This window comes from Fundulus heteroclitus, chromosome 16 (assembly GCF_011125445.2).
Source record: "Fundulus heteroclitus isolate FHET01 chromosome 16, MU-UCD_Fhet_4.1, whole genome shotgun sequence".
In the NCBI taxonomy this organism is placed as follows: Eukaryota; Metazoa; Chordata; class Actinopteri; order Cyprinodontiformes; family Fundulidae; genus Fundulus; species Fundulus heteroclitus.
Window position 1 is genome coordinate 14,941,861 of NC_046376.1, and position 11,970 is coordinate 14,953,830.

The window sequence follows — 11,970 nt, forward strand, 5'->3', positions numbered from 1 at the left end:
CCAGAGCTGGACTATATAGAAAAAAAAAAACACACCGATGATATAGAAATCACAATGATGGATATTGACAATTATAAAAAAAATAAATCTAAAACATATATTTTAAGTGCAGCCCTGGTCATTTTATGCTGTTGCTTAATGACCTATGTTTAAATAAAGGACACTGAATTCAAACACAATCCTTTACTCAACCAACTGTTTCCCAAAACTGTAAGTCTTAACAAAAAAAAAACAAAGAAAACACAAGAACACGTGCTCTCTGAACTCTCTGAAGCTTGATGAGGGCGTGTTATTGGGTCTCTGTTTGTGATTGGTTGGGAGGATGTAATGACTGTGGTATTAACCTACACGATAGGTTAGAATGAAAAAAGGAAGGAAAAATGTCATATTAAACTTTTTATTGACCCCTTTTTTGTTATTGAACCACACGTCTATAGATCGATATTTTTATTGAATTGTCCAGCCCTAGTTTTGTTGTCTGTATCTGATTTTTCTTCAAGCCTTTTAAAGAAGAATCAGAATCCGTTAAGTGTGGTACAAGTAGACTTTTAGATCTCTGTTGCAGCTATGGAAAACACCCTTTGCTCTTTCTTGAAGTGAAAACTCGCACACCAAAAACCACATACCAGAGCATCCACATGCCTTCTGGTTGTTTGTGAACAAATAAAAGCTGTGGGTGTGTGACCTTGGCACACATTACCAACTTCAAACTGGGTCAGCAGTCACCTCTACCTGTGAAGAGGAGTCTGTTCTTCATTTGTGCACACGTCGAAAGCATCCACAGATAGGGGGGAGCGTAAATGTTCATACTTGTTTGCAGCGGAGGGAAGAAGATGGTTCATTTTCGTGGCACCTGTGACCCGCTGCCGTTTTATTTATTTTTTATTTTTATTTTTTTTTTTGTTAAAAAACAACTGCCTCTGTAAATAAGTAGGAGGAGAGGAGCACGCCTTGTGGCAGATTCAGTGGCAGTGTTTTTTTTTTTTGTTTGTTTTGTTTTTGTCTGTGGTGGTGGTGTGAAGAGAGCTGCCAAAATGCCAAATGGTATTGATTTAGGAAACATGGGGTGTTGATTGATGATTATCTTTCTGGGATTCCTGCTCGCTCGAGCTTTGGTGTTATGTGGCTCTTGTCATTGTTTTAAATAGTCATCTTCATGCATTCTCCTCCTCCTCCTCCTCACAAAGCGCAAATACACATTGTGCCATGCTGTAGCTGTTGGAAAAAAACAAAAAAAAACCCTCTCAGACAAAGAAGAGCAAAGCGATTCAGTTCTGCAGCCACCTGCCTCTCTGATGAACAAATACGCAGACGGACACATCGCAGAACATGCCCAGGGGCTTTTATCACATCCAGCTGTCAAACGGGTGCTGATCCATCATCCAGGTTCTGTGTTCACATTTTGACACTTTGACCTCTCTGAATAAATCTTTGATTTATCTGTTGGAGTCAGATGTCCAGAGCTTTGGTGCTGATTTTCAATTTTGGGTCCCCATCTGAAGTGCACATTCCCGTTTTTCTGTCAGAGCGGGCAGATGCCACCCTCATGTTTATTGTCTCACCGAGAAATGATGCAGCATCTACAGACACAATGTACCCAATATTTTCTGTTTCCTTTTTTTTTTCCCCCCTCCACCAGCCTCAGTGAGCCAACATATTTCCTATTACAAAATTGTCCTCTCCTTTTTTACTCTTCATCAAAAATAAATGATGATCTATTCCCAATTTCCTGCTACCTAAAAGACAACAATGCTGCGTTGCCGGTAACCTTGGAAACTGCAGCCTCGTTTAAAATGACTATAGCACAATCCTTTTAACTGTTGACAACTTTCATGTTTTATGTTTGGCGAGAGGAAATGTGGTCAATCAACTTTGCAAGGACTGGAAAATGCATGGTGAATATTTAATATATTGTTGAAAAGAGGCTACTGCAGAGTTGCATTCAGTTAATTTTCTCAGTGAAAGGAAATCAATGAAATGTCTGAAACAACAGCAAGGACATACTATTGAATTGGCAAAAGGACTGCTGTCTTCTATAAGCTTCTTTTTTATATTTTCTTCAGTTATTCTTAAACTTCTTACATTAATTCCAAGAAGTGCCTTAGGGGAGATTTTCCTAGCTTTCCCTTTATAGAGCAAAAATGTTTGTTTACTGTCGTCTGATTGAATTTTTCCCATCAACCTTTAGTAAGTTAACTAATTCAATGTCATCTTGACTTTCTAAAAATGCTTTTGTGCTAGCTTATTGGTAATCATTTCTTCATTAAAAGCGTTTTGTTTTATTAACATAACCGCAGCTAAGTAAAGATGGTTTAGTCGCTGTACACAGATCAATAGTGCACTCCGTGCACTAATCCATAAAAGAAGTTGAAATATGAGTGGGAAGATCCTTTGATTCTCTGTCTGGCCACAGAAAACATATCCTGTTTCCATATTTTGTGCCATTGAAAGACTGAGATGAATCACTTGCTTGTAGGATGTGAGAGATTTGGCAGTTCTCTGACTGCGGGCAAACTTGGCAAGCTTTATGTTTGAGACGGGATAGACTGGAAGCTCAAACTCCAGCCTCTCCCTTGATATTGCCCCCTCTAATCTTGATGGTAATGCTAAGTAAAACATGGCAATATTGGGATTCAGAATGGTGATTTGCAGCAGAGAGTGGGCCTGTTTGAAATTATGGAAATTATTTGAGCTCATCACTTCATATCATTCTGTGGAACAGAAGGGGACCTTTCCTTCCAAAATACACAGAAATAATGAAACCTTGTCACATACTAAACACTGATGTGATTAAAACCATCAAAATATTTATATTTTTGTAACATAAATCTCACTGAATGATTAACACACGCACGCACGCACACACGCACACACACACACACACACACACACACACACACACACACACACACACACACACACACACACCTAATTTTAGATAATCATTAAAAAAATCGACAGGTTTTATTTAGCACATCGTTACTAATGGAAAACTTGACAAGATCTAATACGCTTGATTTTTCCTTTTCTTAACTTTAACTTTGCTTTTACTTTTACAGGCCCGCTATACCTGTCTGTTTTGAACTAGAATTATCATAAAATAAAATAAAATAAATAGGAGGCAATACAATCTAGATAAATGCCTCTGTTTGAGGACTAAAAGTAATCACCAGGGGAGTTTCAGGTATCTCACCTTGATGCCTCCCTTTGGAGATATCCAGACACCCCCCACTTGGAGAAAACCCCGGGGTAGACTCAAAACTTTCTGGAGCGAGTATACATCCCTTCTGGTCTGAGTTTGCCTTGATGTCCTTGAGAAAGAGCAGGAAAATTGTACAGGTAAAAGGTATATCTTTGCCTCCATTCTAGACCCGTTCCCTTCTTGACTTGATCTCAGATTAAAGGAAGGCAATGAGTAAAATGGATATCTCTTTGAATAATGAAATTGGTAAGTCTAAGCATTGAGTTTTTCACCATTTTAATAACAAATGATATTTCTAAATCTTCTAATGAATAAACCTTCTGTCCTGGGTTGCACTTAAGCAACTACCACTACAAGATAAATTAGAGCAAACAACACTGAGAGAAACTTGTTATGTTTATTAATTTTCATCAGCAAAAACTGTAGTTTTTATTATCATTTTATAGAATTGATGCACAGAGAGCGGCACTACACAGCTGCTGTAACTGTGTTTAGCACAGCGAACATCACCTACTCAGCACATTCATCACTCAGCTTGGCTGTTCCAGCTGTGGGCAATGATTTAGAGCTTACAGCGTTGCTGTTTTCTGCTTGACTCAAGGTTTCACTGCCTTTATTAGACATCCATACTCACATCCTCTTCCTCTTGCACTAGACATGTTACCAGTTACTGATATCACAGCATATACTAAGGTTTTAAAAGATTATGGTTTCAAAAACTGTTAAAATTATGATTTAAAGTCCTTAAAGATGCCAGAGAACATGTACTCTAAATCCCCTGCTCAGGCCACCTCCATCGCGTTCGGTGTGAATGCACCATTAGAGCTTCAGCAATACAACCCACACCCACCTGTTGCTAAGTACTGTTGGTCAGCTGCTTGAAAACGGGCTACTGCACTTTTCCTTAGCATACAACGACAAATGAGAAATATGGACACGCGGTGTGATGAAACTAAAGGAGCGCCCCCCCTTGGCTTTTATGAACGTAAGCCTGTTTGAGCACAGTTGACAAGCTATCTGCTATTGTGTCTGCAATGCTGCTGGCTACCTGAACAGATGTATTGGGTGTAATACAGCTGTATTACACCCATTACATCTGTTCAGATGTGTACAGATGTATATAATAAATGTATACATCTGCATACAGTTATTGACAGTCATATTCAGTAAATTAGAATATGGGTTCCGAATGAGGCTCATTTGATTAAATAAATGCACCTTTTGCTTTACACCCTTTAGGTATTAAACACACATGTGTTTTTATTAACTGTATTTGCAAAATCATTATATTTAACAGAAATAAATATTTAAAAAGATCCTTCTTTGTGTAATTAATCTCTGTGATGCGTAAGTGAAGTGAGTTACTGAAACAATTGATCTTTTTCAATGTATAATGTGCAAATTTATAGAATATGCCTATAATTACTCTAATCAATTTACATAGAAATCATGATGTTTACTTTTAATATCATCACTGCCTATTTGTTTAGGCGTAGGCACAAAGGAAGTTGTTATGAGGTTGCTGTTGCACATTGTTAGTCACTTGGTGGAAAGCTTCCCTTTCTAGGTTGCCAGGTAGATCAGACCACCAGAGATTTCACATCTAGGCTGCCTACTCTCATGACTGCTGGAGGTCGCCTATTTTTACAGTGTTCCTACAGGTCGCATTATCAGCTTCAACAGGCAGCTTATGGTGCTGGTGTCCTAAAGGGAGGTTTGTCAAGGTCTGTTTGAATTGTTATAAATAAAAGTTGAAAGGTAAAGCAGTGTTTTTTTTTCTCAATATGTGAGGGAGCTAATTAACTCAATGGGATCGTACTGTGGACACGACTCACAGGCTGTCTTCAAGCTGATGTTAAAGTAAAATTATTTATTGTGTAAGCGCCTTATGCATTTTAAAAGCTCACTAAACATCATGCTTTACTCTTTAAGGTCATCAAGGTAATCAAACTGGATATAAGCCAGATAAGAATCCCTATGGAGAGTCATAAAGTCTTAGCAAAGAAGAGGACATTCCTGACTATGAGGGTAACTGCATTGGGCTCCTTCAAGTTTACAAAGTAGTATCTCAACTTTAGAGGGCATATTCGCTGGAGTGCAACATCACTCACTGGGTATTTACCATCTCATATCAATGGAATTAGGTATTTTACACGCAAACAAACTAGACATTAAATTTTGTTTTATAAGATATTCTGTACGTGCTTCAAACAACTTCTGGCAAGTGATATAAATTTGGTTTTAAATGTATCTCATCTTGTGCTCTTTAAGCACTTTTGCAGCATAACCATGTTTCCTTGCAATCAATATAAACATTTTCACCCACTCATATATTGAATGCGGTGTCACTCAATTAAAATTATTCCTGCAGGAGTTTACATGGATAACTTCTGTCAGGAAATAAAGTTTTTGATAACATAATGTTGAATTATATGTTTGCCACTAAAGTTTTTTCTTTCAACATCCTGAAATATATTTACCGTTTTATTAATATGAAACTTCCAGAAGTTTACATGAAGTCATTACGGGCAATTTGATTGGACAACTCATCTCTGCAGAACTGGTAGAAAGATCTGGTTATGGGTATAGCCGTTTAGCACAGAATTCAAACTTTCTATAGAGTAGAGGTCAGGGTTAGGAGATAATGCACACCTGCTTTACCCATTCAAAACCAGATAGAATTTTTTATTCATCCAGAACATCTTGACCATGTGATTCCAGCTGTCATAGTTGTCAGGTGAATGGAAATTGATGAAGATGTTTCGAACCAACCAATAAGTCCCCAATGCTAAAGTCTTTCATGAACTGAAACAACCAGTGTGGCTATCCACAGAAACATGAGTATTAAATTTCCGTTGACTAAGCAGGTGTAGACCAAGGAAGAAACCACTGCTGAAACTTTTGCGCCTGCCCACAAGGACAAGCCTCATGGCGTCTGGATAAAGGTTTCACTGTCAGTCAAACAAGAAGAAGATCAAATTGTGTTGCCACAATTTGTTTGAATCGGCCAATGTGAGAAATTGAAACTGGCAAGCATGGTGGCAGCATCGTGCTGAAGATTTGTTTAGCTGACAAAGGTTCTGGTGGGCTGGGGATAAGGGTCTGAAATCATAAAGAAGGAGTACATATTAATTCTCTATGGTAGAAACTGAGATGTAGTTATCCATCTAAAATAATGACATAAGCTTGCAGATGGTTACAACATTGGCTGTGGTTTTAGGGAAATCTATCCAAATACTAGTGTGAGATTATAAAACTAACCTGCCATGAGGTATACATGTTCAATTTAAATCCCTTTGGCAGCTAGACAGTGAAACGTTCAAATGCAGCATCAACATTTGAAAGAAATTGGGTTTAGATGATTTTGAACTTTGTATGATTGTCTTGCCAGATGGGTATGTCTAAATATTTCAGAAGCTGCTGATCTGCTGGGAGTTCAATGCACAACCACCTCTTGGGTTTAAAAAAGAACGACGCAGAACGACAGGAAATATCCACTGAATGTCAATTGTATGGATAAAGGATGCCTTATTGATGTCAGATGACAATGGGTAGCCTGATTTGAGATGACAGAAAGGCACCAGTAGCTCAAATAACCACTCATTACAACCCAGGCATGTCTGAATGCACAACTCATTGAACTCTGAAGCAAACGGGTCACGGGAGAAGAGAACCACACCGAATGTCACTCGTGTCAGCTAAGAACAGGAAACTGAGGCTACAGTTCATACAGGTTTAAAAAACTGGACAATAAAGGACGGGAAATGTTGCATGAGACTCGATTTCTACTGCAACAATTATAATGTCAGAATGTGGCTTAAAAATGTGAAAGCATGAAGAATCAAGAATCTTTATTGTCACCACGTGTTGCCATGGTGAAATTCTTTTGAGACAAACACTAGCTCAGGATGTACACAGATAACTTATAACATGTTCACACAACAGACAGAATATTTTCACACTTTTTTTTTTAATAGAAAATGAAGTCAGACCAAACACGCTTCCTGAAAAGCTTAGAGAGTATAAATAGTCTTTAGGGTCTGCTAAGACTCAAACCAAATCCAAAAAGTCTCATATCAGTCCCTTTTTTTTGAACAATAGGAATTACTGTGTAGTTGCATGAATTAATCCCTCATGAATGAATTCTATCTTGGCAAGTATAAACGGTCAATGGTTCCTCCAGTGGACCACAATGTCCCGTCTTCTTCATAGCCTTTGGGTCCATAGTAGCAACTGAGTTTAAAGGCCACACCCTACCTGAGAATTGTCGCCGATCATCTCCATCCATTTGTGACCTCAGTCTACCCATGTTCTCATGCCATTTTCCAGCAGGAAAATGCATCATGTCACACAACTTAGCTCATCTAAAACACTTTCTCGAGCGTTCAATGTGCTCCAAAGGCCTCCACTGCCACCAGCCCTCTATGCAATAAAGTTCAATTGGGATGTGCTGGAACAGGAGATTCATATAATGATGCTGTCATGGCAGTATGGACCCGAATGTCTTCTGACGTCTCGTGAAATTAATGTCACAAAGAAATAAAGTTGTTCTGAAGGCCAAGGTTCTGTGTCTAATAAAGTGTCTGGTGAGTGTAGTATTTAAGCCTGCATGCGTAATTTAGACCACGCGTAAATTGAGGAAAATCCAGGGTAAACTCAGATTTGTGCATCCAATGTGTGCCGCCTTTAAATTCTTGGCCGGAGTTGTATATTTAATATTCATTCCACCCTGAAAAGAAAAAAAAACACAATTATTTGGATAAATTAGAAGCCTGAAATAAACCTGGGAATAATGATGAGAGGATGTAAAGTTCTGACCAGACATTTCTGTACTCCTCACCTTCATGCTTCTACCAAATAAACAGCCTACATCGTTTAAAGCATGACCAGGCCACAGTCTCCATCAGAGGTTATTCTTTAATTCATAAGCCCTGTACTGTTGCCCCACAATTCATTTTTTTTAACAGAATACAATACACAGGGGCATTATTACCCCTCTTCCTGTATGATGGAGACATTTCTTTTGCGACTTAAGACCCCTTCATGCTTTTATTACAACACAACCATACATCTTCCCTGTGTCTTGGTGGTGCTAAGGGAGCGCAGCAGCCATCTGGGGAGGCATACAGACATATGACACTGTATCATGTGTGGCAACCTATCAGCACTAGCCTCACCTTTTTAATTCAGATTTAGGGGGGAGAAACAAGGTGGTGGTGCTCATCATGCAGCTTCCCCCCCCCCCCCTTACGCTGGGCCTGCTGAACAAAAGAGACCATGGAGAGTCTCCTCCAAAAGACACATGAATCTTCACTGACAAGGCTCCTCCCTCAACGGTGTTTCAACCTTTGTAAAGGCCTTGATCAATTTCTCAAAGCAGCCCTCAATTAAAGAGGTGATTCCCACCGATGCTGCTTCCTAACATCTTCTGCATTACTATACACCGCAAAATTCAAGCACAATCTCAGAGCTGATGCGGGTATACGATGTGCAGGGGGATTTATCTACAACCACTCTGAGGCTGTGAAGCTGAAAATAAGGGGGTAGAAAGCCTCTCGCTCAGACTGATGTGCTCAGGGATGCTGTTAAAGAATTGATTTTGTTATAAATTTAGAAAGAGGGTGCCAATCACCTGTGCTGGCAGCCAAAAACAACCAGTTTGAACAGAAGCTGAAACGAAAGCAGGGCTAAAAGGAGATGTCTGCGGGTTCAGACAGAATACAGATTGGCAGTGGGACGTGTGGGGCCCCCGAGCTCCAGAACAGCATGCCACTGCCTAAAGTCCACTCCAACAGACCGTCGCATGTATCATGGGGACTCTAGTGCGTGAGGCTTGCTGTAATTGGAGCAATCTGTTCTATTGGCCTGGAGTTGCTGAGGCTGTTTCATGTTTGAAGTCATAACCTGGCAAGATGTCCTCTATTTCCCACCACTGGTGAGCTGGTGTGCTGCTTGTTTGAGAAGCTCCAGCCTCTCCATGGTCTTCGCTGCACCTAAAAGCCCTTTGCTCTCCTGAGTTGTCAAACGACTGCGTCATGTTTGAATGCTCGGCCTGTTCCAGTTCCCCTTTCTGTCTGTGAATTAGAGAGATAATTTTAGGAAAGCACAGTAGAAACAACAGAGCACGAGTGGATTTTAGTTTGAGTATTTCTTTTTATTGTTTGAGCAAAGATCTTAAGACTATCTGCCATGAATATATTACTACTAAAAACCCCTATTTAGAGGAATACACTTAGAGGCAGCATCATTAAATTTGATTAGAGGATTAAAAAGGGTTTTGTGTTTGGACTGTAAATGCTAGGCCTTAGTTAGTTGTGTTATTTTACTGGCCTGTTTAACAAGTACAGTGTGTTAATGAGCAGTAGTAAAATAAAAAGCTTTAGCTGTGAGACCGGTAATTTATATTCCCAGTCTTGAGGCAGGTATCAAATATGTTTACTATAATGCACACTATACTGTATTTTTACTAAGTTGGAGAAATACAAATATTTCAAAACAGAAGTGAATACTTGTTCAGCTTTGCTCAAAAGTGATGTGTTTCAACATCTGAACACCGTAATCCCCACTTCCTCGACTTTGTTGCACACATTTTAGAGGAAAACGTATGAAGACCACTTAAAATTTTCACATTTTGTCACACCATATAAAAAAGTTATGCGTAATTGCACAGCAGAACAAAATGTTTTTCAAAAATCTCACAAATGAATTTCAACAGTGGGGTACACTTATGCATTCATTTCACAGAATAGATAGTTTGTAAATCCATAGAAAATATAGCATCCAGTCTTATTGGGGTTTAACTGGGATGAATTGTGTGGTAGGAACTGGACCACAATGTAGACAGAACCGTGGAAGCATCATGGTAAGTAGAAAATGGTTTAATAAAAACAACAACAACAAAAAACTTCCAGGCACTCACAGGGAGATCAGAGCGTGGTGTATGGAAAGAGATGGATCTAGTGAAGAGCAATAAGAACCAAAGAGTCTAAACACTGTGCAAAATGTGGAGAAAGGCATATAGTGCAGGTGGATAATGAGGAACAGCTGAGACACGAGGAAGGCAGAGGAGCTGATGGAGGGAGACTAATTAATACAGAGGAGCTGAATAGAGAAGAAAAGAAAACCCAGGGGATAAATCTATTAGATATATCCCTGTATCAAGCTCTATCCCTTTTTGCATCCACACTGGCCAGCTTCCTAGTCATGCTGATAAAAAAAACATCCCCACAGCATGGTGCTGACATACGTTAGGATTTGACAAAAATTGTTGAAAGAATAAATTTACCATCCACAGCTGTGTGTAAAATCAAGAAAAGTGTCTTGAAGACACTGTTCATGCTGTTTTTGTGGGAGTGACAGCATTCAAGAGTTCTTCACACGGTCAAGACTGGGTGCATTTCTTACAATTTTTCTGGGTTTTCAAGTATTACAGACAAAGTGTTGAATCAAACAAAAATAATTTAACCTAAATAACCATGATCATAATCACACAGATAAGGGCAGGCTGCAAATTCTGCTGTAGTGGTGGCTTCAGATCAATTCATCCCTTGTTAAATTGGTACCCCAATTTTTGATCGTTCCAAAAAGTTTGTCCCAAACCTGTTACATATTTACTCATAAAAAGTCACTTTTAACCTTAGCTAATCTTTTTTTCCTTCCATACATCTAACTGTGGTTCTAATCCTTGTTTGGGCCAGTAACCCCCAAAAAGAGCAAAACTACAAAAATGCAAAATAGCAAAATAACCAATGTTTTTCCTTAGTCTTTGGCAAGATGTTGAATCCTACAAGCTCATTAACTACAAGAACAAATAAAGGTCATTATATATTTTATAGAAAATGTATTAAATATAAAATTATTTGTTAGGGATTTCTGTTTTGTGTATTAAAGGATTGTAAGGGGTGTTTTTTTGTAATCTGAGCTAGGGTCACCAATTTATTATGTAAATTTTTCGGTTGAAATATTATGCAAATTTAAAATTGCCTCGGACTGTGTGCATACATGACCACATTGGAATAAATCTTTTATATCGACAGAGTTTTCAAACACAACAGGTTTTAAATATAGAATATATATAGAGAGTTAAGGGTTGCAATGCTCTTTGAAATAATATTAACAATAATAACAATAATATTAACAACAATAATAATAATAATAATAATAATAATAATAATAATAATAATAATAATAATAATAAAATCACAACTTCTGGAGTGAAAATTTTTCAGTTTTCCCTTTCTCTCTTTTTACTGATTTTACAGATACTTTGTGAAACTTAGCCCTTTATACACAATGGGAAATTAAATCTTTCATAACCTGACCTGCAGAACAGACCATAGTAATGATGTCCCAAATGTTGCCGGGGAGTAGATTTCCAAACGATTACACTATATAAAGAGTTCAATACTTTGACTGTAAAGGCATTGCAATATGCAACAGCACAAACTGAGCATTTAATTGTAGCCATGGATATTCCCTGCTCACTTTCAAGCCACTGCCACTTCACACTTAGGTATATTTGATTACTGCCAGTATTTTTCCCCTGGCATTTCAGTGCGATCATATATGCTTTTCGAGTTTTCACATTTTTTGTAGACCTGGCAAACACTACAACCAAAGCTGTTAGTGTCGAGGATGAAGCAACTAAGAGGTATAGAACAGAGGCAATAACCTGTGCTCTAAAGAAGCAAACGCTAAACTGCAATATTTCACACAACCCAATTAACATTGAGCACATTTTCATGAGCTTAAAGAAGGACGTAGTTTAT